This window comes from Macrotis lagotis, chromosome 4, assembly GCF_037893015.1.
Source record: "Macrotis lagotis isolate mMagLag1 chromosome 4, bilby.v1.9.chrom.fasta, whole genome shotgun sequence".
Lineage (NCBI taxonomy): Eukaryota > Metazoa > Chordata > Mammalia > Peramelemorphia > Peramelidae > Macrotis > Macrotis lagotis.
The window spans coordinates 75320989-75345859 of record NC_133661.1 but is presented as its reverse complement, the minus strand read 5'-3'; the positions used below and the strand labels follow the sequence as shown (position 1 = coordinate 75345859).

Below are 24871 nucleotides of genomic sequence, written 5' to 3'. Positions count from 1 at the left end.
TGCCCTCATTCCCCCTTGCCTCCCCCCTTCCATATCATTGCAATAGCTCATTGTAATAAAAAAAATCTTATTATGTGAAATATCATGGACTATTCCCCCTCTCCTTTTTCTTTCTCCCATTCCATTTCCTTTTGTTCCTATTGACTCCATTTTTACACCATATTTTATCTTTGAATTCAGCTTTCTCCTGTGCTTCAACTATAAAAGCTCGCTCTACCTGCTCTATTAACTGAGATGGTTCATATGAATATTATCAGTATCATTTTTCTATACATGCAGTTCATACTCATTAAGTCCCTCTGATTTCCCCCCTCTCCTCCAATCTCCATGCTTCACCTGAGTCCTGTATCTGAAGATCAAACATTCTGTTCAGCTCTGGCCATTCCAAAAGGAACCTTTGAAATTCCCCTGGTTCATTGAAAGTCCATCTTTTTCCCTGGAAGAGGACATTCATCCTTTCTGGGTAGTTCATTCTTGGCTGCATTCTAAGCTCTTTTGCCTTCCGGTATATTGTATTCCAAGCCCTACGAGCTTCCAATGTAGTTGCTGCTAAGTCCTGTGTGATTCTGACTACAGCTCCACGATATTTGAACTGTGTCCTTCTGACTGCTTGTAATATTTTCTCTTTGACTTGGGAGTTCTGTAACTTGGCTATAATATTCCTGGGGGTTGGTTTTTTGGGATCTCTTTCTCGGGGGGATCGGTGGATTCTCTCCATTTCTATTTTGCCCTCTGCTTCTAGAATATCAGGGCAATTTTCCTGTAGTAATTCTTTGAAAATGATGTCAAGGCTCTTTTCCTGATCATGACTTTCAGGTATTCCAATAATTTTCAAATTATCTTTCCTAAGTCTGTTTTCCATATCAGTTGTTTTTTCAATGAGATATTTCACAGTTTCTTCTAATTTTTCATTTTTTTGGTTTTGAAGTATTGATTCCTGATTTCTGGTAAATTCATCAATCTCCCTGAATTCTATTCTTTGTCTGAAGGATTTGTTCTCCTCAGAGAGTTTTCTTATCTCTTTTTCCACCTGGCCAATTTTGCTTTTTAAAGCATTCTTCTCCTCAATAACTTTTTGAACTGTTTTATGCATTTGACCTAAGCTGTTTTTTAGCATGCTATTTTCTTCAGCATTTTTTTGGATTTCCTTGACTAAGCTGCTGACTTCTTTTTCATGTTTTTCCTGCATCTCTCTCCTTTCTTTTCCCATTTTTTCTTCCAACTCCCTCATTTGATTTTCAAAGTCTTTTTTGAGCTCTATCATAGCCTGAGCCCAATTTCTGTTTTTCTTGGAGTCTTTAGATGCAGGAGCTTGTGCTTCCTCATCTTCAGACTGAGTATTTTGATCCTTCTTGGGCTCATTTGCAAAATATTTCTCAATGGTCTTCCTCTTATTTCTTTGCTTGTTCATTTTCCCAGCCTAAGCCTGTTTTTTGGGGGTGCTTCCTGAGCTTTTGGGACACTCCCACAATGGTCTCAGTGTGTGAGGTTCTGTCCTCCCTCCTGGTCTGTGAATGACCATAAGTGCCCCCCTCTGCCATGGGGCCAAGGTGGGGGGGGGCCCTGTTGTTCTATGGGGGGGCCTAGACTGAGATCAGGATCTGAATGTGGTCAGAGCCCCAGAGTCCTGTTCCAGGGTCAGAGGACAGCGCTCAGGTGGCTAGGTGGTGTAGTGGATAAAGCACCAGCCTTGGAGTCAGGAGTACCTGGGTTCAAATCCAGTCTCAGGCACTTAATAATTACCTAGCTGTGTGGCCCTAGGCAAGCCACTTAACCCCATTTGCCTTGCAAAAAAACCTAAAAAAAAATAAAGGTAATATAAAACAGAAAAAGGGAAAGATAACCCAGAGGACAGAGCTCTGCAGTCTCTCTTCACTCCCCTCCCTCAGCTCAATGGGCTCATGCCCTGGGGGCTCCTGCTTACTGTCTCTGCCTGCTTCTGTTTCCGGGTCTAGGCTGCCGAAAGACCAAGCTGCTTGCTGTGTGCACTGAGGGCTGGGCTCTACGGCTTGCTCTGGCAGAGGTCCCCTGCTGTTTCCCCACTTTGTGCCTGGTGCTCCCCGGGGTGCAGCTGAGGAGACTCCCCCACTGCTGGGAGCCGCGGCTCCCAGCACCTTGGGGCTGCCTCCGGGAGGCTGAAGTTCTTTGGCTCTGGCGGGCCGCCCCTCCGACCCTGGGGAGCAGAGCCTTTCTGTTCTTTTCCAGGTTACCTTGAATAGCAGAACCGCCTCCCTGGGTCTCTCTGTGGGTTCTGTGTCTGGAAAGTTTAGTTAGAGTCCTTAGTTTATGAGTTTTTATCAGAGAGCTCCTAAGACTGGATCCCTTCATGTCACCATCTTGGCTCCGCCCCCCCATTGCACACATTATTATACCACATTAATATTCCATTACACACAACTTGTTTAAGCATTTCCCAATTGATGAGAAATCAATCTCCCCATCAATGATGAAAAATACTTTGATTGCAAATTTTAGCTAACACCAAAAAGTACAACTATAATTATTTTGGAGTATATGGGAACATTTTTTCTTATCAATGACTTTCTTGGGACATAAGCTATGTAATAAAAACTCTAGATTAAAGAACTTGGACATTATAATCACTTTGTACAATTGTTTTTCAAAATGGTTGCACCATTTCACAGTTCCACCAACTAATTAGTGTGTCTATCTCTTCACCACCACAAAATTGACTTGCCATTTTGGAGGTCAATTTTACATTTCGCAAGCTTTGAGGTTGTTTTGGTTTATATTTCTCTTATTATTGGTGATTTGGAACACTTTTTTACTTGGCTGTGATTATTTTGTAGTTCTTTTGAGGACTATTAATTCATCTCCTTTGAATGATTATTAGTCATATTTTATTAATTTCTTAAAAATATTTAATGCTAGAACCTTAAGAGAGAAATGTTTACAGTTTTTTTAATATTAGACCACTTCTCTTCTTATACCAGATGCATTAACATTTGTGCAGAAGCTTTTCAATTTCAAGTTCCATATTCTGCTGTATAAACAGTATTATATTCTTTCAGTTACTTTAATATATTTTAAAGGTGCCCCTGCTCTCACTGACTTTCTTTCCCCTCATTTCTGGTCCTCTCTTCTGATATTCATACTTCATCCTCCATCCTTCTGCTGATTCTATTCCTTTGTTTATATATTTACTTTTTAAGTTCCTTTCTTCTTTCATTTTCTTCATTATCTATGTCCTTTTACTGTTTACTAGAACCTCATTCTCTGATTCATGACATTATAACTATCTGATTTCTCTTTCATCTTTCTAGTCTTCATTATTCTTTATGCTATCAAAGTTTTCAAGGTCCTGTACCTATTCTAGGCTCTCCCCTCTAGAAGAAATTTTGCCTCATCAATTTTCTTTTTACATTGTGACTTTCCAGAACAATGCCAATTATTGTTGGTGTTAGAGAGGACTCCACTCTCCAAAATAATGCCAATTACTCTAAGTGTCAGAGAGTGCTTCCCAGTTCCCTTATCACACAACCCACCATTGACTTATACCTTCTCTTATTGATCTTTTTTTCTACATTTATTTGTAAATCATTTCCCTGAATCCTACTCTCCCATACCTCCAGATGCCAGTTGCCCTAAGGACTGACAACTATCCCCCCACAGACAAATAGACTTCTCAAACACCAAATTCCCAAACCTCATCTCTCTCTTCACTTATTTTCCTATAAATTTAGGAGCACTGGTCAGTGAAATTCCTTTCCACCTCCAAAGTAAGGCCTCCTTTCTTTTTCTTTCTTCTTTTCAATCTTCTCCACTTCATCTTCTACCCACTTCCATATAGGCTTTTATCTTTCCAAGGCCACAAAGGTCATCTTCCCCTCATTCAGAGCTCTTGACTTGACCCTTCCCCCATTCCACCTGTATTCTGACCCCCACATCATTCACACCTCTCTATTCCCCTGGTAACTTCCCTGGGAAAATCAGAGCAGGCTCCCATTGGATGATGTGCTCTTCCCCTTAGACTCAGAAAAGGGCTGCCCTCCCCAGACACACACACACACACACACACACACACACACACACACACACACACAAACCCCACTCCCTCCCCCAACTAGGGATGCACAGTGTTCTAGCCTAGTGACCTGTCTCTTTCTGTTCCCCAGATATCTAGTCCAGCACCTTTCCACCTGACAATGGCATCTCAGAGCTTTGCAGTGCCAATGCAAACTGGCAGACTTTGCTTGTTAAGAGCTGTAGTCCAAGTGTTGAGGCCCAAGCAAACTTAGCCTGAAGTCAGGGTCTATATGACATTGGAAAAAAGGAGCCGGGATTAAGTTGTATCAATGGGTTTTGGTATAAACCTTTGTATCATCCTGGAATCTGCCAGTTCAGTTTTAATGCCTATATTGTGAGAAGTATGGGAGGGGTACTGAATCAATTCAGTGTCGGTGATTATCAATTCCTGGGTCTTGTATCTTTTTTTGTTAATCTTCTTTTGGATTCTAGGTGTTTTAGACTATGGAAACCGTTGGAGTTGCTTTGTCTTTGGCATATAATTTCTGTTTTGAAGAGGTTTGAGAACTGTAGGGATATACTCTGCCATTTTATTTCTCACATGACCTGGAAGTATTCTAGATATAGCAGTATTAAAGGAGATGGTGCCACTTCTACTGGGTAGTCGCTAGATGAGTTTCCAGTTTGAATGCTCCTTCTCCACTCTGGGAAGTAGAACCAAATATTGTCTCCATATTTTTGTTTGCCCTCAGCCAGAGACAGCTCTTATGGCAAAAATGTCTCAGTGTTAAAAGTCTATCTCTACCTCTTCTCTAGGGATATTTCCCACTTCAGTTGCTTCCTCTAAACTTTATTTATGATAATAATAACTAATGATATAGAACTTCGGGGTTTGAAAGGTACTTTAGAAATATTATCTCATTTTTATCTTCATGGGTGATAGGTCTATTATTATTTCCATTTACAGGTGAAGAAATTGAAGCAGATAGGTGTTAAGCAACCTATTCATTTGGTTAACAAGGTTAGATTTGAACTGAGAACTTGACTTCAGGTTCAACATTTGACTTACTGTGTCAGCAAGCTGCCATAGCTAGCAAATGCTGGTAGACTACCATTACTTATATTGAAAAAAGAAAAATTGAAAACAAAGATAAGTAAACTAACTCCCCCTATCTTCTACCCAAAGAAAAAAGGTTTTATGTATCAATGAAGGAATTTGGAGTTTTTTTGTTGTTGTTGCTTTGTTTTGTTTTTAGGTTTTTTTTGTAAGGCAAATGGGGCTAAGTGGCTTGCTCAAGGCCACACAGCTAGGCAATTATTAAGTGTCTGCGGTCACATTTGAACTCAGGCCCTCCTGACTCCAGGGCCAGTGCTCTATCCACTGAACCACCTAGCCTCCCCTTAATGAAGGAATTTGTGAAAAAAAAAAAAAAAAGATAAAGACTTCAGCCTGGAGATCTACAATACAAATGGGTCTCAGGAAGATAGCTTCTGCCTTAACAGATTTGTGCTCAAGTGGCCTAAATTACTTAGCTAGAAGACTTCCAGCATCTTTCTCTGCAGTATTGGTCTCTGATTGACAGTTTAGGTCTCTCCTCTCCACATAGGTACATCCAACTTGCTTTTTCTCCAACAGCATGTAGGTTCCCATCATTTCCTTCTCTCTAGCTACTTTCTTCTGATTATCATGTCAGGAATTGGGTTCCCCTTCAAATCTTTGCCCTGGAATCAATTAATTGATTTTACTTAAAAGATATCTTATTAGGTGAGGCATGTTATTCTTCATCCTCAGCTGTCCATAAAGGAAACTTTGAGGTCTAGAAAGTTGTTCTGGGATCACATTTTACATTTATCTGATCCCTTTTTGGTTATTAGGTCAGTGGAAGACTAACTTCTTTGCATGGGGAAAAATAGGCAAAAATTATTTAGGTAATTGCATATGGCAAATGTATTGTTTTAATTGTACCTCTAGAAAATTGTTAATGAAACTTTTGCAAAAAAATTGTTCTTTTTTTAACTTTAATTGTGTTCATATGTTAGGAGGGCACCATGTTTTAGGAAGGACCTTAACAAGTTAGAACCTGAACAGAAAAAATTGACCAGGCTGATGAAAGAACTGAAGACAATGGCATACAGGGACCAAGCTTAAAGAAGAGAAGACTCATTAGACAGTGTAAGTATTTGAAGGGGGAATATTTGAAAGAGTAAACAGACTTACCTGACCTGAGAAGGCAGAACTAAGTTCAGTGAGTAAAAGTAGCAAAAGAGACAAATGTAAGCTTACAGTCAAGAAAAACTTCTTAACAATTACTGTTCTCCAAAGCATGTCTATGGAGCAAGCCCCACCTATAACTGGTATGAGTAGAAGCCCCAGTTTCATGAACTACGAGCACCTTGCAGGAGGCTGGTCTTGCCTGGGCTCAGCTCATGTTTGCCCCAAAGGCTTTTCTTGATTAGTCTAGGGGTGTGTATATAAAATTATACATCTCTGCTTATGTCTCTTCTATTCATGAAAATGTTAACTTGCCCAGAGGTATGATGTTAGTACATTTCCTTTGCAAGTGGGATTTCCAAATGGGATCCGTATTTACTGCTTCTTCTTCTTCCCCTATGTATCTCAGTCCCTGCAAAGCAAGAATTTTTCTCTGGTTACTTTAAAGATATAAAAAAACTTTTCTCCAATTTCCATCTGTGCCAATCTATTAATCCAGACTAAAATTTAGTGGCTAGTAGAATTTTTTCTTTATGATTGTACTTATGACAATATGGTAATATAAGAAAACTGATCAGATGATAAATAGCACAAATGAGTTGTTGTCAATATGGGATTGGTGGCCGGTGGTAAGGGTCATACCTCTTTCTCTCTCTCCCTGTCTGTTCTTCTACTAAAGAAGGAAGCAGGTAGGAGTGGTAGTATCTCATCAATTCTGAGTGCTACCACCTAATAATTGTACTTGACTTTGCTAATGGTATTTCCTTGGTGTGTCATAAAAGATCTAACTCTTCTCTTCCTGCCTGCACTGACCCTGTAGTCAGGAGGACCTGAGTTCAAATCTGATCCCAGATACTTGATATTTATTATCTATGTGACCTTGGGCAAGTCACTTAATCCCATTGTGTTGCCAAAAAATTACACTTTAAAAATTTTTATTTTTAACCAGTTGAAAATCTACCTTGTCTTCTCACTTTTCTTCTCATTCAGAAACAAAGACAAAGATTCCTATAATAAATATGTATACACAAACTAAAAAAAAAAAATCCCTGCATTTACCAGTTCCACCAAAAAAAAAATATGCCTCAATCTGCACTCTGAATATAACACCTCTCTAACAGGAGATGAACAGCATGTCTCATCATGAATCTTTTCAGTCATGGCTGGTCATTGGGTTGATCAGAGTTTCTAATTATTTCAAAATTGTTCATATTTACAATATTTTTGTCATTGTATAAGTTGTTCTTCTGATTCTATTCATTTTACTCTTCATCACTTCACATTATTCTTACCGGGTTTTTCTAAAACCATCCCTTTCTTCATTCCTTGCAGCACAGTTGTATCCCTTTACATTCATATACCATAGCTTGTTCAGCCATTTCCCAGTTAATGGATACTCTCTCCTGGGGAAAAAAAATTGATGAAGACAGTTTATGAAAACTTCTAATGATTGACTGAGGGAATAAATTAAAAAAACAAGGTCATTGAGAAGAAACCTAATTCTTGTTCCTAAGAACTTACCCTTATGCTTCTTGAAGAACATATGGGGAGAGGAGTAGGAAAGGAAGAGGAAGATCCCTCTCTTCAACCTCTATTACCAATGGTATCTTACAAAAGAAAAATATGACCAAAGAAGACAGGTCTAAGCTTACAACCTGAGTGGAAATCAAGTGTATTACTTTTCACCCTACTACTAATCCAGATGGACTTTCAAGCAGAGAGAGCTTAGACCCTGTAATGAAGATTCTACTAGTCAGGAAATAACAAGTCTTAGAACCAAAACTCCAAGAGAATAGATTAAGGACTCTCCCTTTCTGACCCAGGATAAAGCCTCTAGTTCTTTCAGAAAGAATTTAATGGTATCCCAGTCAAAGATTTCAACTTAGTCAAAATTGGAAGCTACAAAGACTATGCACCAACTGGTAGAGCAACAGGATTAATAAGCAACCAAGAACACAGGCTAGCTGAGAATACTACCCAGTGAGAAGCAGTATAAGGTGAACCCCCAAAAGACATCAGGGACCTTGAAATGTTTGAATTTTAAATAATCTATCCACACATGTATCCCTTGTGATGGACCGTCCCCAAATAAAATCTCTCTATTTGATCACTGGGGAGAGGGGAGGACATAAGTGATTTGGACTTGGGTAAAGCCTAGGACCCTTTTGTGTACTGTTTGGGCAAGAGAATAAAAAAGTTTTTAGGACTTTGGCAAGAAGCTCCTGAAACCTCTTGTAGCCTCCTTGCAGACTAGTGTTTATCACCTTGTCTTATTGTGTTTTTTTATTTCTACCTAAGGATCTTGGAATATGATTTTTAGGAAAAGGATTACTTGCTTAAACCCTCAAGCTTTGAATGATCATTGTGCCAGATGATGAAAATATCTATAGTCCAAAGGTCCTGGAATGCATAGGCTGGTCCTAAAACTTCCCTAAACAAACAAGTGGACCTTTCATGCTTTTTGTGCCCTTAATACAGGCTCAATAAGATGGATGATTTTCAACAAAGAGAAAGTTTGCCACATAATTCTTCAGCTCTTTTGGTCCATGGACTACTTTGACAGAGCAAAGGACCACATGGATTTCCTCTACTCTACCCACTTTCAGGCAAAAATAGGAATGTCTATTCACATGCCAACATTTCAAATATCTTTGTTCAGAAGAAGAAAGACATCTGTCCTTAGTCCTCATCATTCTAAAATATCTTTTTTCTATCACTTTAATTACCACCTAATCTTCACTGAAGAACCTTTTTGTATCTGTTCACCCATTTCTATAGAGCAACTGTCATCTCACTGAGTAGGAGGAACCTTTGTCCAGAGCTATCCCCGATTCTTGCTCTCCACAACACTAGTAAACGGAGCAGTGTCAGCTGCCCTAATAGATTCATCTGGAAGCTGACTTCCTCCATGATCCCTCTTCACTTTTTATTGGACCTGAGATTTCAGCTCTGCTTTTGAATGCAGTCAGAGAAAATTCTCTGGCAATTTTGGATTCCTTGGACCTTAGAGATTGTTTAGTCCAACTTTCTCATTTACAGGTGTGGAAACTGAGGTCTAGGTAGGTGAAATGAGTTGTTCAAGTTCATAAAGTAAGTTGTTGGCAGAGTTGGGCCTAGAACCCAAGGCTCTAGAAGCATAATACAGAATTCTTTATCACTATACTCCAAAACAGTTTTTTCTTGGAATCATAGCATTGTGCCTAGAATACCTGAGCCTTGATCCCCCCCTACTGTGGCTTTGTTCTTTTATCATCCAAATTGTTGATTAGCACTGGTCAATCCATCAATCAATAAACATATGTTAAGGTCCTACGATGTGTTAGACACTCTGCTAAGCCCTGGAAATAGAAAAGGAGACAAAAGAGAGTCCCTTCAAGGACAGTTAGGTGGCACAGTTTTTGGACCACCGACCCTGGAGTCAGGAGGACCTGAGTTCAACCCTGAGACATTTAATAATTACCTAGCTATGCCACCTTGAACAACTCATTCAAGCCTTGCAAACGTTTTTTTTTAAAAGTCCCTTCTCTCAAGGAGCTTCTAATCTAATGGGGGAGAAAATACTGTCTAGCGTATAGAAAGACAAAACTAATCTGATATCCAGTATTATGCCCTTTTTCCTTTCCCTCTTTATTCTCCCCCTTAGGTAAACCCTTCTGATACTGTTCAGAGCTTAGGAGGTGGCTGACATCATTTCTGTGTTCTTCAGTTGCCCCAGTGAGTGAAGTGGACTCTAGAAGTAGCTCCAGGAGAGGGGGAAATTTCTTCATTTTTAATCAAAGGTTAGCTGTCTTTTAGTGCAAGGTTCATCCCTTAATATAAACATTTACTTAACGGGTAGGTTTGATGACACTTGGATATGTGGAAATTTTCTGGAGTATGTTGCTAGTCAGAGCCAGATACTGGAGAGGAATGGAGAGAAAGGATTGGTCCTTTTCTAAAGTAACCGTCCTGGCCAGTATATGTATTCAGTTAACATTTTCAGATTGGCTCAGGAGTAAATTTAATGGACATCATTTAATAAAGAGAAATGAATGTAATAGCTGCCTAATTTTGTCAACATTCCTGCCAAAATCCACAGTGCTCTTAATACAAGTGGATTTATTAGTTTTTTTTTTAATTAGATAGGACCCTCCAGCCAAAAATCCCAGCTTGAGCTTTACAAATTGAGCATCTGCTGAAAGCTCTCTATCTGCATCACAGAAGGGGCCTGGAGCACAAAAGGGGAAAGTATTCGGGAACTAGTCAGGTGTAAGAATAAAATCAAGGTCCCCTAGGCATGTAACCAAGTCTGGTGGCAAATGCCCTCCGAATGTCCTGTATAAAAAGATCTCAGCAACCTTGAACTGGGGAATGGAAGCAATTCAATGACAAGAGCAAGTTGGTCCTTATTACCTGGGGTCCCAGCCAGGGAGCAGTTGCCCTCCTCGCTGTCTTCAGCACCAGCACGAATAAACCTTGCACCGTCCCCGTGCAGTCATCGTCACCACCACTGTCACGGCCTCCATCCTAACCCCCAGTAACACTGTTGCCATAGCCTTCATTATCACGCCCCCCTCGCCTCCCCTAAACTGTACGATCCCAGCCTTCATCACCAGCCTCTTCTCCCATATTCTGGGGAGCCTGTCCCTTTCTCTCTCGCTTATCGGCTACCTTAGATTTGGGGGATTTGGGGGGATGCTGAGACTGGGGGGGGGTGAGGAGGCTAGAAAATCATAAATCATAATTCTCCAGGATTCTTCCCTCGGCTTTAGGAGAGAATTTACAGGACTTGCTTTTCTCCAGCTCCGGCCTCTATCTGCGCTGCCCCAACCTGGGATAATGGTGTTTACTTTAGGGCGATAAAGAGATCAGCTTCCTGGGGGAGCGGCTGTAAAATTTCCTCCTGGGGATAAACGTCATAAAAAAGTAGGGGCTTGCAAGGGGTGGGGGTGCCCTGTTGGCTCGCGGCCCTCCCCCATCGCTCTTGCCGGAGGGAAGGCAGTTCTGGCCTCCTGGGCGGAGGACGGTTCCCACATAAATCATCGGCTCCCGAGAGGCTCGGGAAAAGGACCATTTTTCATGGCCGGCTTCGGGGCAACTCCCGACACAGAACGAGAAACAGAAGTTGTCTTCAGATAAACCATTTACCAGAGCGCACTCTCAGGCAGCCGGGAAGGAGCAGCCAGGTCTGTTCTGCACCGAAGCGGGACCCTCCCCCTCTCCCTCTCCTTCCTCTCCTCCTCTCCCGCTTCCCTCCCCTCCCCGCCCCTCCTCCACCAGGCTAGCATCCCTCCCCCCATCCCCACCCTTCCCTTCCCTTCCCTCTCCCCCCACACCTGATTCCTGACTCTACCTGGGCACGAGAGGCAACACCAAACAAAACCCCCGTCGGGGGGGACCCGGATTTTGGTCCCGGCTCTGCCGCCGCCCCCGTGTGACATCGGCCGAGTCATTTCCCTTCCTCTGTAAAACGGGGAATTTGAACAAACGATCTGTATCTCAGGTCACTCCTAACCACTTCCACCTTCGTGACTGGCCTCCCAGCCACCTGCTTTGCCCCACTCCTTCCGCTCCCAGCCCCAGAGTGAACTGGGTTTTCAGGGCCCAGTGGAAGGAGAGATCCGAGCAGAGAGGAAAGCAGGATCGGGGCGACCCTCAAGATTTTCCGGGAAAGGAGGAAGCGGGGCCATCCGGTTATTGATCCTGAAACCTCGGCTCTCTGCCTCTGCAATGAATGAGACTCTGGACGAATTCTCCGGAAGTGGAGGGCCCCTTGGAATAGCTGGGGTCCGCTTCGAGCCTGGGTATTTTAGGCCCCACTAGTCAGCTCTGGGCGGGCATCCGGCCCTAGGGTAGGAGGGAAGGGAAATCCGAGGGAATTCTCCTCTTAGAAGCACTCCTCTTGTGAGCATCCGTTGGCACCTGGAAGGCCCATGAAAGGGGTGTGCACAGCTGGCTCAGTTTCACACTCGACCTCGCCGAGGCACCTTTAGACATCCGCTCCATCCGTGGGGACCCAATGCACACCTCACAGACGATTCCATTCACCATGTACGCTCTTGCTCCATCAGGAACTGTGCCAGGCTTATGGAGATGCAAAGACTAAAATCAATCAAGCAAGTGGGTATTCATTAGCTTCCTGCTACGGAGATACAAAGATAAATCGAACAGTTCTGGTCCTTAAGGAGCTTTCTACTGAACAGATTAATTGTTTGCACAAAATCTGGAAGGAAAAATGGTGTAGTGGAAAGAAAGAATGATTTGGGAGTGAAGAGATCTAGACTATGCCATTTACTATCTGGGTGACATTGCACAAGTCACTTATCCTCTTCAGACTTTTATTTCATCTGTAAATGAAAGGATTGAATTAGATTACCTCTATGGAAAATCTGGGAGGAAAGGATATCGTGGAAAGGAGGGATTTGAGAGTGAAGAGATGTAGACGATGCCATTAACTATCTGTCCCCTTGGATAGATCACTTAACCTCTATAAACTTTTATTTCATCTGTAAATGAAAGGATTGGATTTAATGACCTTTATGGAAAAATCTGGAAGGAAAGATGGTGTAGGGGAAAGCAGAAACAATGCCATTTAATATTTGTGTGCCCTTGGACAAGTCATTTAGCCTCTATAGGTTTTTATTTCCTCTGTAAATGAAAGGATTGGATTTGATGACTTCTATGGGCCTTCCCAGTTCTAATCTTATGATGAGAGAATTTGAATACACTAGACATTCCAGATATTCTTGTACATACACACTCGTTCTCTTTATAGAACCTACATGTACCCAGGTTGAAACTGAGGCACCCATTTAGAATCGGAGAGGCAGGGAATCAGTTGAAGTTGGAAAGAGTGTAAGATCAGTCATAGCATCATAGATTTGGTCTCATGCAGTCAAAGCCCTTCTCCTATCCCACCCCACCCCCATTTTACAGATCAGGAAACTGAAGGTCAGTGTGAAGTGACTTGCACAAAGCCCCCTAAGCATTAAAAAGAAAAGACAGCATTTGAACGCATCTTCTAGGCCTCCCAATCTAGTGCTTCTTCATGCAACCCGGGCCCTACCCTCTTCATTTCGCCGCAAGGGAAAGAAAGCACCAGAAATGGAGATGACTTGCGCAAGGCGATGCTAAATTGGATAAGAACCTGGTACCAAAACTTGGGGCACTCGATTTCCAAGGCCAATGCTCTGTTAACTATGCTACCTCCCAGACGAACATACGCCCCCCCTCCCCGAATGTCACTCTCTCCAATAATTAAAACCCCCTCGGAACCGCTTCGAGCCTTGCCTTGCCACTCTGGAGACCTGGAGCCAGAAGGTTTAAAAAGGCTATCTGGGGCCTGGATGTCCCTTAAGGTGAGATCAGTTCAGACAGCATAGATCCCTAAACTGGCTGGGGGTGGGGGGTGGGGGGAAGGACTACTTTAATCCGGATTAAGGGATCAGGACTGGAGCCCTCCCAGCCAAACCAAAGAATCAAAGTGGCGGATATCCCTCGCCCCCCAAAGCTCGGGGGCAGGATTAGCCTTAGTTTGTTTGTTTGTTTACTAAGGGGCTTTAGGGAGGAACCAGACAAAGTCTCCAGAGACTCTTGGGCCTGCGCCTCCGGGTGATCAGAGAGATGCCCGATTAGGATTTTGGGGAAATCCACCACCGGAAAAGTCCGAGCCCCCTCCCCGCCTTCCATTCCAGGCCCCTTCCCCCTAACTTCGTCTTTCCCTCTTTCCAGATCTCCCCTCCTCCCCGCCCCCGCCCGCAGCTTGGTCCCGACCCTGTTTCCCTTCCTCCCAAGGTCAACAAACGGCGTCCAGTCCCGAAGGAGCCCCTAGTTCCCTACTCTTCCCCAGCCCCAGCCTCGCGCCCCAGAGATTTGGCTCCAGCCTCTTCCCCCACCCCCTCCTCCTGCCTCTCCATCCATTACCGTAATCCCCTGTCCAAACACTGCGGCCTCGGAGACCCAGACAACAAGGCGTTGATGTAAACAGAGTGCTGGGGACAATTCTAATGATATAAATAAAATAACCATTAATAGCGCAAATCGTGAAATGCGATCGAGGCCAAAGAGGCGGAAACTCAGGGAGTTGGAGGGTTTGTGTACACAGCCTCGGACACCACGCATCGGTCAGAGCAGCCGGGAATTCCGGATCCCTGGGAAATCTAAACCGTGCGCAGGTGAGGAGCCCTGGGGCACGTCAGCTCCGCCTGGGATCCACCTAAACAGCGAGCCCCACATGCACCGCCGCCCAAACAAGCGCCCAGCCGTCAGGCGGCTCTCGAAAACACGCTCACGCAGCAAACACACACGTACCTCCATGACCAAGACATCTCATGCATTTCGAAAGCAGGAGGAGATGCAGCAGATTCCCAAACCTCGCCTCCCCCCCCCCCCGCCGCGCCAACCACACACACTGACCCATACACCTACCTGAACAGTCTCCAAACATCTCAAACGGACACACCAAAAAGCCAAGCCCACCCTACCACATAGTGTCCTAAATGGGCTGGGGGCGGGGTGGGAGGAGGGAACCGCGCTTCTAGTCAGAAGAACTGGATTCCCAACCTGCTCGCCAGATTTACCGGCAAATCACATTCTTTAGGAGTCTCAGTTTCGCCATCAGTAAAGCGGGTATGTTGGCACCACTTGTATCTCACTGCGCTGTTGTGAGGAAAGACCCTTAAAGGTCTCTCTATCTATATAATGTTATAATATATAACGACCCTTAAAGTTCTATCTATATAATGCTATAATATATGACAACCCTTAAAGTTCTATCCATATAATCTTATAATATATAAAGACCCTTAAAGCCCTATCTATGTAATGTTATAATATATTATGACCTTCAAAGCTCTGTTTTATAATCTGTAGTTCTATCTATATAATGTTATAATATATAACGACCCTCAAAATTCTATCTATGTAATGATTAATATATACTGACCCTCAAAGCTCTGTTATAATTTATGAAGACTCTTGAAGTTCTATCTATATATTATAATATATGAAGCCCCTTAAAGCGCCATCTATGTTAAATATATAACGACCCTTAGAGTTCTATCTATATAATGTGATAATATATGAAGATTCCTAAAGCTCAGTCTATATGTTATAATATATGACAACCCTTAAAGTTCTATCGATATAATTTTATAATATATAAAGACCTTTAAAGCCCTATCTATATAATGTTATAACATATAACGATCCTTAAAGTTCTATGTATATGTTATCATATATAATGACCCTTAAAGTTCTAGCTATATAATATCTACTTAATCTACATTTGATGTAGATATATATTTTTGTTAATTCACACCTGTCCTATTGTCAATAAAAACAGAATCATTGTTATTAAAAGCATAAAGCACACAAACCAAAAACCTTCACACTGGAGTCTTACAGAAGTATCGGTCTACATACTAGGCAGAGCAAATATATGGGCATGATATGTACCCAAACATCCCAAACACTGTTAAGCCTATTTTTATAGAAAATCATAGGTTACCTTTATTTTTCTAGTTCTTACAATAATGTCTCGGGGCAGTTAGGTGGTGTAGTGGATAAAGCGCTGGCCTTGAAATCAGGAGGACGAGAGTTCGAATCCAGTGCCTGACACTTTTTAGCTGTGTGTCCTTGGGCAAATCATTTAACCCTGATTGCTCGCATCCTGATCCATATCTGGCCACTGATCCCAGATGGCTCTGGAGGAGAAAGTGAGGCTGGTTACTTACCACAGCATCCCCTCACTCAAATCCAATTCACGTGCTTGTCATGACATCATCTCCCTGATGTGATCTTCGAAAATGGAAGACGGGGTGGCTAGGTGGGGCAGTGGATAGAGCACTGGCCCTGGAGTCAGGAGGACCTGAGTTCAAATCCGAACTCAGACACTTAATAATTACCTAGCTGTGTGGCCTTGGGCAAGCCACTTAACCCCATTTGCCTTGCAAACACCTAAAAAAAACTGGAGGACAAAAACACCATACCGTCTAGCATAAAGGAATACTTAATGATAATTGATGGACCCCTTTAGCAATCTGTTAAAACCTATAGACTCCTCAGAATAATGTTTTAAACGAATAAAATAAAAAAGGGAAAACCAATTATATTGAAATAGTTATCAAAAACATTTTAATAAACAAGGCCACGGACCCCAGGTTAAAAACTCCTAATCTCATTGCACCATCTCATTTAGACAGAGATGAAATGACTTGTCCAAGGTTACCCAGCTAATAAGCGACAAAAATGGGATTCGAACACGATCTCTTGCCTCCAAAATGTCTGTCCTCTCTGAGCCTTGCTTCTGTCTCTCCAGTGTGTTTGTGCACTGCGCAATCTGCACGCTCGTAAACACACGGACATTCAAGCTATGTAAACGAAGCAGATCATAAACCCTCAAGTCAAGGGATTCCCCTGATCCACCTTTCTGAGTTTATGGAGGATACATTTAATGTGAAATAGTCACTTTTCTAAAGTGCTTAGTGAGAGAGGCTTGTGGCTACTCATTCCCTGTGACCTGTTTTTACAGGTTGGGAATTTCTGGGGCTCGCATAAACGTCAAAGATTCTTCTGTTCAGTACCCCCCAGAGCGACTATACACCTGCAATGACCCAGATCAGTCTCAGGCAGCTGAGCTCCCTAAAACCGGTTCCAAATTCTATCTGTATGTTTTACGCTATCCCTCTGCCCCCCCCCCCCGTGTGAAGGGGTTCGGAATCATCTTTGGTTTGGGGCAAGAGCATTTGGGGGGCGGAATGAACTTGCTCATCAGAATCTACGAAAAATTCTTCCTATCTTCTTCCAGGGAAACCTGAACACCTCCCGGTCACCCTTTAAATGTAAACTCTTTCCCGCCCCCTCAGTGTTAGGAGAGGGAGCCTCAGCCACCCAGCACCCTGGAGAGAGGGACTTTCCTCTAAAGCCCGCCCGACCTCTTGCCTAGCCAAGAGGAGACATAAGCCAGACTCTGAAGGCGGTGTAATTGCTAGTGTGAGAGGTGCAAGAAGGGAAAGAGATGATCTGAAGGGGGGGGGGGCGCTGGGAAGAGACGTAGGAATCTGGGAGAGGGGTTGCCTGCAGCAACTGGGGGAGGGGGTTTCTCTCCACCAGGGCCGCAGCAGTGTTTATCTCCAACCCAGAAATCCTACAGCTTCCAGTAAATCCCGTCGCAGGCTCACATTCTTCACTAGGAGCTGTTAACAGTCGCCTCGGCCTTTATGAAGCATTTAAAAGTTTGGGGGGGGGGGGGGGTGGAGGTGGGGAGAGTCTAAGGGGAATCGAGGGACCAGTGAAAATAGATTAGGAATCCTCCAAGGGAGGAGGCCTTCGGGGACCCGACAGGACCGCCTGCCTGCCCCGGGCCTGTAGGTGCCCCCCACCGAGGGGGAAAGAGGAGGGAGCAAGGAGAAGAAAGAAGGGGGGAGGGAGGAAGTAAGAAAAGAAGGAAAGGACTAAGGGGAGAGGGAGAAGGAGAGAAGGCTGAATTGCTCAGGGCGAGCTCAGAAGGCTAAAGAAGAGAGGAAAAGGCGAGAAGACACACTCCCCACCCCCACCCCCACCCTTTCCTGGCTCCCTCGCCAGGCCGGGTAGGTTCTGCAGCGAGTTGATTTATCTGCATTCCAGCCTGGACACTAATTGGCCAGATCTTTATCTAAACACGATAACAATGACTCGAAACTTTTGGGTTTGTTTACAGGAACTAAAAATGATGCATTTGTGGGGGTTGAGGACTGGGAAGGGGAAGAAGGAGTACTGGAAACTGAGGTCCGGCTCATGAGATCTTGTGGCAGTAGCAATGCTGGAGGTGGTTGGGGGGGAATTCGCTACAAGATGTTTTTGGGGGATTGGTTTCTTTACATCTGGGAACTTACTGAGTAAAATAGCTTAATTATAAAGGAGATGATTTACCTTATTTGGGGAAGAGAAGGAATGTTGATTGATAATGAAGCATTCCTTTTCTTAAGGAGAAGGGTGGTGTCTGGGGGAGGGGGGTGCTGGGGAAGATTGGCTGAAAGTGACTCAGCTCAAGTCGCCTTCCTCTATTGACAAAGTTTGGCCAAAGCGGAATCCGCCAGTCTCTGGGCCCACATCCGCCTGCTTTGGCAGATCGCTCGGTTTCCAGGCCCGGCCTCTCCGGCTTGAATCCTATGCACGCAAAGTGTCTAATCGTAGAAAGAGAAAGAGGAAGTAAGTGCCCACACATACCTTATCAGTGTATGTGATTAGCCCTTGGAGTGTGAATGGAAAGCTCAAGGGCCCATTTCCATAAAGCACACTCTATTATCCATCTCATTAAAGAAGGAACTAGGAAAGTCAGGTGGTGAAAGTCAGGCAGGTGAATTCGGCTTTTAGTTTTTAGTGTATATTTGTTTTCTAACAGACATATATAAATTGAAATCTATCATTCCCAGAAGTAAACTTAATGGAGATATCTTGCACTTAGAAGTTTGCCTTATAGATTTGCTTTTGGCGGGGCTGGGGAGTCTGGATTTGTGATTTCATTGGTGTAGAAAGTCTACTTTTAACCTTCATTCATCCATCCATGCATTCTTTATTCATTCATTTTAACCGTGAGGTCCTAAAGAAACGTGCTTTAAAAAAAGAGAACTTTTGCGTAAATTTCGGTAATTTTGGAGTGTTTGAGTGCTCCTTTCGCGGAGGAGAGAGAATCGTAAAGGAAGGTGAATATCTTCAAAATAACATTTAAAATTATGGACAGAACCGTTGCCAAGTTATTAACATAGTAACTGAATACTGCACAGCCTAATCAAACAATAAAGACTGGTGACTTTGACCTTAAAAGAAAATAGGTTGTGACGGCTCCCTCGGAGGAGGGTGGAAGAAGGATGCAAGGGAAAATTCAGTAACATTTATTTAAAATTATAAAAAGAAAATAGTGTCTATAGAAAATGAAACTTCACCCTATTGATTCCCCTTCCTATTGTAAAGCTCCCCTCTCAAACCACCCTTGCAGTAATCTATGAAAACAGGATTTGACCAGTCACATGAACTTCAACTCCATGACCCAATAAGTAGTTGCAAATGTCAAAATAATACAACTTAATGAGTTTTCATGATGTATGTTTGTTGTCCATAATATATGTATATCTTACCCACTTCCAGGTCCTCTGATACACTCCCATGTCCATTAGCTTATAACTTCCTGAGAGCTATGTCATCTTCAGCCTTGCCTCTCTAGTACCTAGCACATGTTCCCTGGATATGTATAGAATTACACACACCATGTGTTTCTCTTATTTGTGAAAACAGAGCTCTTAGTCTCAGTCTCTATTTCCCAATATGAAGCAGCTGAAGCCACCTGTATCAAGTCTGGCAGGGAAAGGGAAGAGAAAAGAAACCCTAAGATTTGGAAAATAGAGGAGCCTTCCAGTCTGCTAACCGGTAGACCTCAGAAATTGAGAGATTTCTGCCTCAACTATGCTCTAACACTCACTGCACTCTTATACTTATTCTTTCTCTTTAGAGGAGACCCCAGAATTCAAGCCCAAATAGAGAATTTCAGGGCTATAGTTTAGTCCTTGATCACTCCTGAGGTTCTCTTCCTTCAAATTTTGGCATTGAATTTTCTTGATTTCAAACTCTGGAGTCTCAAATTTACTCATTGAGACTAGAAAGAATGAAAACAGAGAGATGTTATATTTATGCTATTTATGGAATGGGGACGGGAGTAGGGGAAAAAAAGAAAAACAAGAATTTACAATTGGAATCCCCCAGAATTAATTACTAATAAAGACTCCCCAAGTTCTCATCCCCTATGGTAGATGTATGGTATCTGCTACAAATGAAAGAAATGGAGGGCTTGCTGTATCTGAAAATGGGGGAATTTCCACGGAAATGATTGGACCTTGAAAAAGTGCAGAAATACCTCTTCCGTTGGACAGACAGGGTTGAACCTTGGGGACAATGCCAAGGATGAAGGTTGTTCTATGGTGGGAGAGAAGAGTTGGGCTGGGGGCCTGTACTTACTAGAGTTCTGGGGAGCAAAAGTAGCTTTCTAGGGTCGGTGAAGTCAGTTTGGGATACGAATAACCTAAACTCAGTGTCTAAAGGACCTCAAAGAAGGAGGCAAGTGTTCAAGGCTTGATTATAAACTCCCTCCCCCCTTATTCTGGGATTGGTTCCTCCAGTTTAATTAAATCTTTCGAGCTAAGGAGAGGAAGAACAAGGAATGATGTTTAGGGGAAATTAGGAAATAAAGAAAAGGACCCAAAGAGAAGGTACTGGAAGAGGGAGGGGGAGAGCCAGAACTGTGGGACCAACAGCAAACCAAATTATATAGTTAGAACAACTCTGGTTTCCGATCTCCAGTGTCATTCTAGCTTGCATCTTTCAACTAGGGCATCTGCCTACCTGGCAAATTAAAGCTAAGGAGGCCCAATCAAGTTTGAACTAATAGAATAGGACCTAGTTCGAACTTTCTGGCCAGAACTCATGTCCCAAGCTGTCGGCTGATTCCTGGAAGAACCTCCTCTGAATCAGAAGAGTGGGGGGGAAAATTCTCGGATATAGCATAGATACATCATTTCAGAGGTCTGCTATAGAGGCTAAGAGGCTAGGTGACTGTCCTCTTAACAGCTGAGATGGATCATGAGGACCGAGTCTGTGAATGAAACAAGGCCCTCCTGGAGGCCAGGCTATCATTTCTGCGTAGAATCTTCCATAACCGAAAGGGGAGTTCTTTTCACTAGTGAGAGAGGCCCCCAGGACTTGGGAACATTCATCCCGAGACCCAGAAGCGGAGCCAGACACAAGCTTTCTTCCCTCCCAAACCCAACAGCCAAGATGCAACCGAAGAAGTTGCGTCTTCCTCTCTGCTCCTGAGTTGAGCTGGGCAAGGCCAGGGAGAGCCTTGATTTCAGTGTGCTAGGGAAGGTCCTCCTTAAGGAAAAGAATAGAGCGGACCTGGAAGCCTTAAAAAAGTTAGAGGGCGGCGAGGTCTGGAAGTGGCTGGGCAGGACTGGGGTAGCCAGGAGATCAGAGACCCCTGAGGTGGGCAACTCCACGAAGAGATCAGAGATACACAAATCCCAAGATCGGTAAATATCGTTGAGCTACCCCTCTCGAAAAGAAGGGCCTTAAATCCCGCCAGCTACCAGCTTCAGTGGGAAAGCCCAAAGCCTTAGAGACCCGACGGAGGCTTGGGAAGTGGAGAGGGTCTCTATCTTTTTATTCTCAAGGACCCGAAAACTCCGGTCCTTCCCTAGAAAGAGAAGAAATTGTTCATGCGATGCCTAGTGAATGAGGGGCTCAAAGAACCGCTATGAAAACGTGTCTTCGAAGGAATAGATTACTAACTACTGCTTGTCAGAGTGAATAACGACTCCAGGGAGCCGGCCGCAACGCTTAGAGCCCAATAAATACTTGTTGAAGTGAAGGGTGCCCTGCTTATAAAAAGGGCACTGGGGCCGCTGAGGGCCGAATGCTTGGGAGCCCTCGTTTTCACCCCTCATTCGATAGGGAGTTCTCAAAAGAATTCAACGAATGTTCTCAGAGGAGCAATAGAACCCTCATATTAAAAGCCCCTATTTTTTCCGCACTCCCTAGCTGGAGTCTGAGTCAATAGTCTTCCTTTATGTCTTTATTTTACCCATCTCCTTTTGACTAAGATGCCCTCGTAGCCCGCCGCAGACCTGAGTGATGGTGGAAGAAAAGAATATGGCTTGGGGGGAAGGAGGAAGTGGCACTTAATCGCTTTCTTTTAATATAGTCTTTTGGGGGAGTCATTAATGGAGGACCTACACAAATAGCAGTCGACCTTCTTTGTCAGCTTGAAATCGAAACTCGCTTCATTGTCCCCTCCCGAAATTAATTAACAAAGAACAACGCAGATTACATAATAGAGAAATCTCTACCCCCCGGGCAGACTACAGTTCAGTCTGGCAGAAAATTCGATTTTTTACAAAATCGAGGCGGTCTCCTGCCCTGACAAACAGCGGACAAAAACGATTGAAATCAGATAACCATTAAAAAAAAAAACTTTTCGATTCTCATCTCCCTTTAGGAAAATATACTAAGAAGAATGAACTCACTCAATTGGAAATTCGTTAAAGTTAATGCTTTACCGGAGTGAGATTTCAGACATTGACTGAAAATAGAAAATGTCCATTTCCCCCCCACTGACCAATTGTTGTCTATAAGCTATCCATATTTTTCAAAAGCTTGCCTTTAAAAAAAATTTTTAAATAAGGAAAAAACTCCTAATAAAAGAGTTTAATGCTGTGATTTGAAGGAGAAAATTTTTTTAATCTAACACGTTTTTCTTTTAATGACTTTTTTTGAGGTGAAGGGCGAAAAGATTTTAAATAAATACGTTTTTAATATTATCGCTTTGGTTCTTCCTAATTTAAGAACTTTTCTAAACGTTGTCAGTCAAGTAGGTCTTTGATTATATGCTGGTGGCGATTTAATTATCGATCTTTAAGTCTTTGCACAAGCAAATTATCTGAAGAGTTGGTAGATAAATATAATGATACATTCGAAAATAATTGCAGGTATTTCTATTCCGACCATGGTCGTGTGGGTGTGTTTATTGCAATTTTCCTTCGAAGTATATTATAATTATAGTTATGTTGAGAATTTAAAGAAAACACTTTTCCTCCAAAAAAGGAAAAGTTACTCATTATAATCCTTAATTGTGGGTAATTTATGGATAAATTGCCCTATTGCTCTATAATAATTATTATGTTTTAAAATGCAAAACAAATGATAATTGTAGGGATTAAAATAAAATGAGTTATTGACTAAATTTGTAACGATAGGTCTTCATCTGACTTGTAATTCTTTAAAAAGTGGAGTGGAAGCCAAGGCTTGGCACCTAATGAGTTATATTTGGTAATTTCAAAAAAAAGACAATTTTTAAACTCTCCGAGTCTACCTTATATTAAACTGCGATAATTAAATACAACAATCCACAGACTGAAACAGCTCTTAGTTATTCTAATCGTTCAAAACCGCCTATAAACCGCAACTTTAAAACTGCAAATGTATTCAAATGAGGCAGCAGGATTGCTCGAAGCTCCTGAGCTCAAAGGCGAGAGATCCTAGGTAATCTTTGCACGGATCTCCTATAGAGAGCAGGGTCGCCGATTTCTTATAAAGGCCGCCTCAGACCTGTCGGGCCTGCCGAGACAGACCGAGATAAAAATTCCAAGCAAAGAGAGAAAAGTTGCAAGTGGAGGGAACTTTCAACAATAAGGAATGCGAGATGTTCTCTGCCCTGGACAGGCGGATAAGGAGAAAGCCTCATAGAATCTGATCGGGAGAAAGAAATCTAAATCTTCGTGATTAGGACTCAGGCAAAAAAAAAAAAGGCTTTCGTTATTCCAGGGATTCGCAGAGAGAAAACTCTAGGTAAGTCGAATGAAACTTTCAGTCGTACTCGGTTAATCTTTGTTCCTCTGGTTATCTGAAAGACTGCGCTGACACTGAGGGCTAGGCCAGACGGCTTCCCAGAAGCTTCTAGCCCACTCTTCCTCTGCGGCTCCTAACATACCCAGGAAGCTGGCGGAGCTTTGAGATGGGGGGGGGGGTTGGGGAAGGATGGGCACCCTGTCCGTAAAGTCTAGCGCTTCGTCTCGGGCCAGCAGAGCAAGGGGACTTCTCCCCCGGTCCTCAGGGTTGCCCGACTCTCTCTAGGTCCTCATTTCCCTCCCAGGCGGGCTGGGAAGGATGTACTCACAGCCCACCCAGCTAGAGAGCCTCGGGATGCCTAGCTTGAGACTGAAAGCGGCGCAGGAGGCTGCCTCCGGCTGAAGCTCGAAGCCGATAGAAAGAACCAGGACGTCCTCCTCTCCCTAACCCTGAAGCCTGACCCTGCAGTCCCCTGCAAAGCAAACCCGGGTTTGGCCCCTTCTCCGAAGGCGACAGAAGAATGGGCTGCGGGGGGGGGGGGGGTTATTGGGAAGAAAGGGGATTTCTGGATTGGCATCTCTGGTGATCTCGTTTCTTTAGTTTGTTAGAGAGCCTTCAAAAGAAAAAGCGAATTTCCTGGAAGGCCCGAGGTCGCGATTAAGCGGGTGTGGGGGTGCTGGTCTGGACGTGGGTGTACCCTAGATTGTGCAGAGGGAAAAGCGTCAGAGGATGATAGCTGGGTGAAATGGGTGTAAGGATGAGCGACTATTCCTCTCTGAAACAGAGACAGAGGCCAGCTTGGCTCCCCACGAACGAGTTCAACGAGTGTTGCTCAAGGATTTTGAGTTGGGGGTAGAAAGGGTTCAGAGAAACAGAAGGATCCACAGGAGAAGCAAAGAATTTTCGTTTCCTATTTTCTCTTCCTCCCCCTCCCCTCCCCCATGCCTGCTTTTCCTTCCATCTCCCCAGTCTATGGGGAGCCCATACAAAAATAAGGCAAGAGTTTAAGAAAGGGGTTAGGCTGGGGCAGGGATGTTTTCCGACTCCCCTAGCCTCCCCTCTTTCCCAGTCCTTCCTCCGTTGCCCTCCCCTGTTTCCCTCCCTTCAAATAAACACCACCTTTTGCTTCTTGCAGCTTACTTACCCTAACTCCACGCGAAACCCAAACTGTGGAAATCTGAAAAAAAAAAGAAAAAAGAGAGAGACCATAGACGGTTCGTTTACAATAAAAAAAAAAGACTTTGGACTTTCTCAGACTTTTGAGCATTCACCTTCATTATTATTTTAAATAGAAACAAAACATTTGTCAGAAGCTGCTCT

At 43.4% G+C, this 24871-nt stretch overlaps 1 long non-coding RNA gene across 1 annotated transcript; it reads right to left on the bottom strand.

Annotated features, from left to right (window-relative positions):
- Nucleotides 1-1780: 1780 nt before the first annotated feature.
- Nucleotides 1781-24871, bottom strand: LOC141521060 (uncharacterized). Its single transcript, XR_012477837.1, has 4 exons — nucleotides 24696-24871; nucleotides 11532-12280; nucleotides 7492-7602; nucleotides 1781-6611 (listed from the first exon to the last, which is right to left on the bottom strand). It is a non-coding gene; the product is annotated as an uncharacterized LOC141521060 (long non-coding RNA).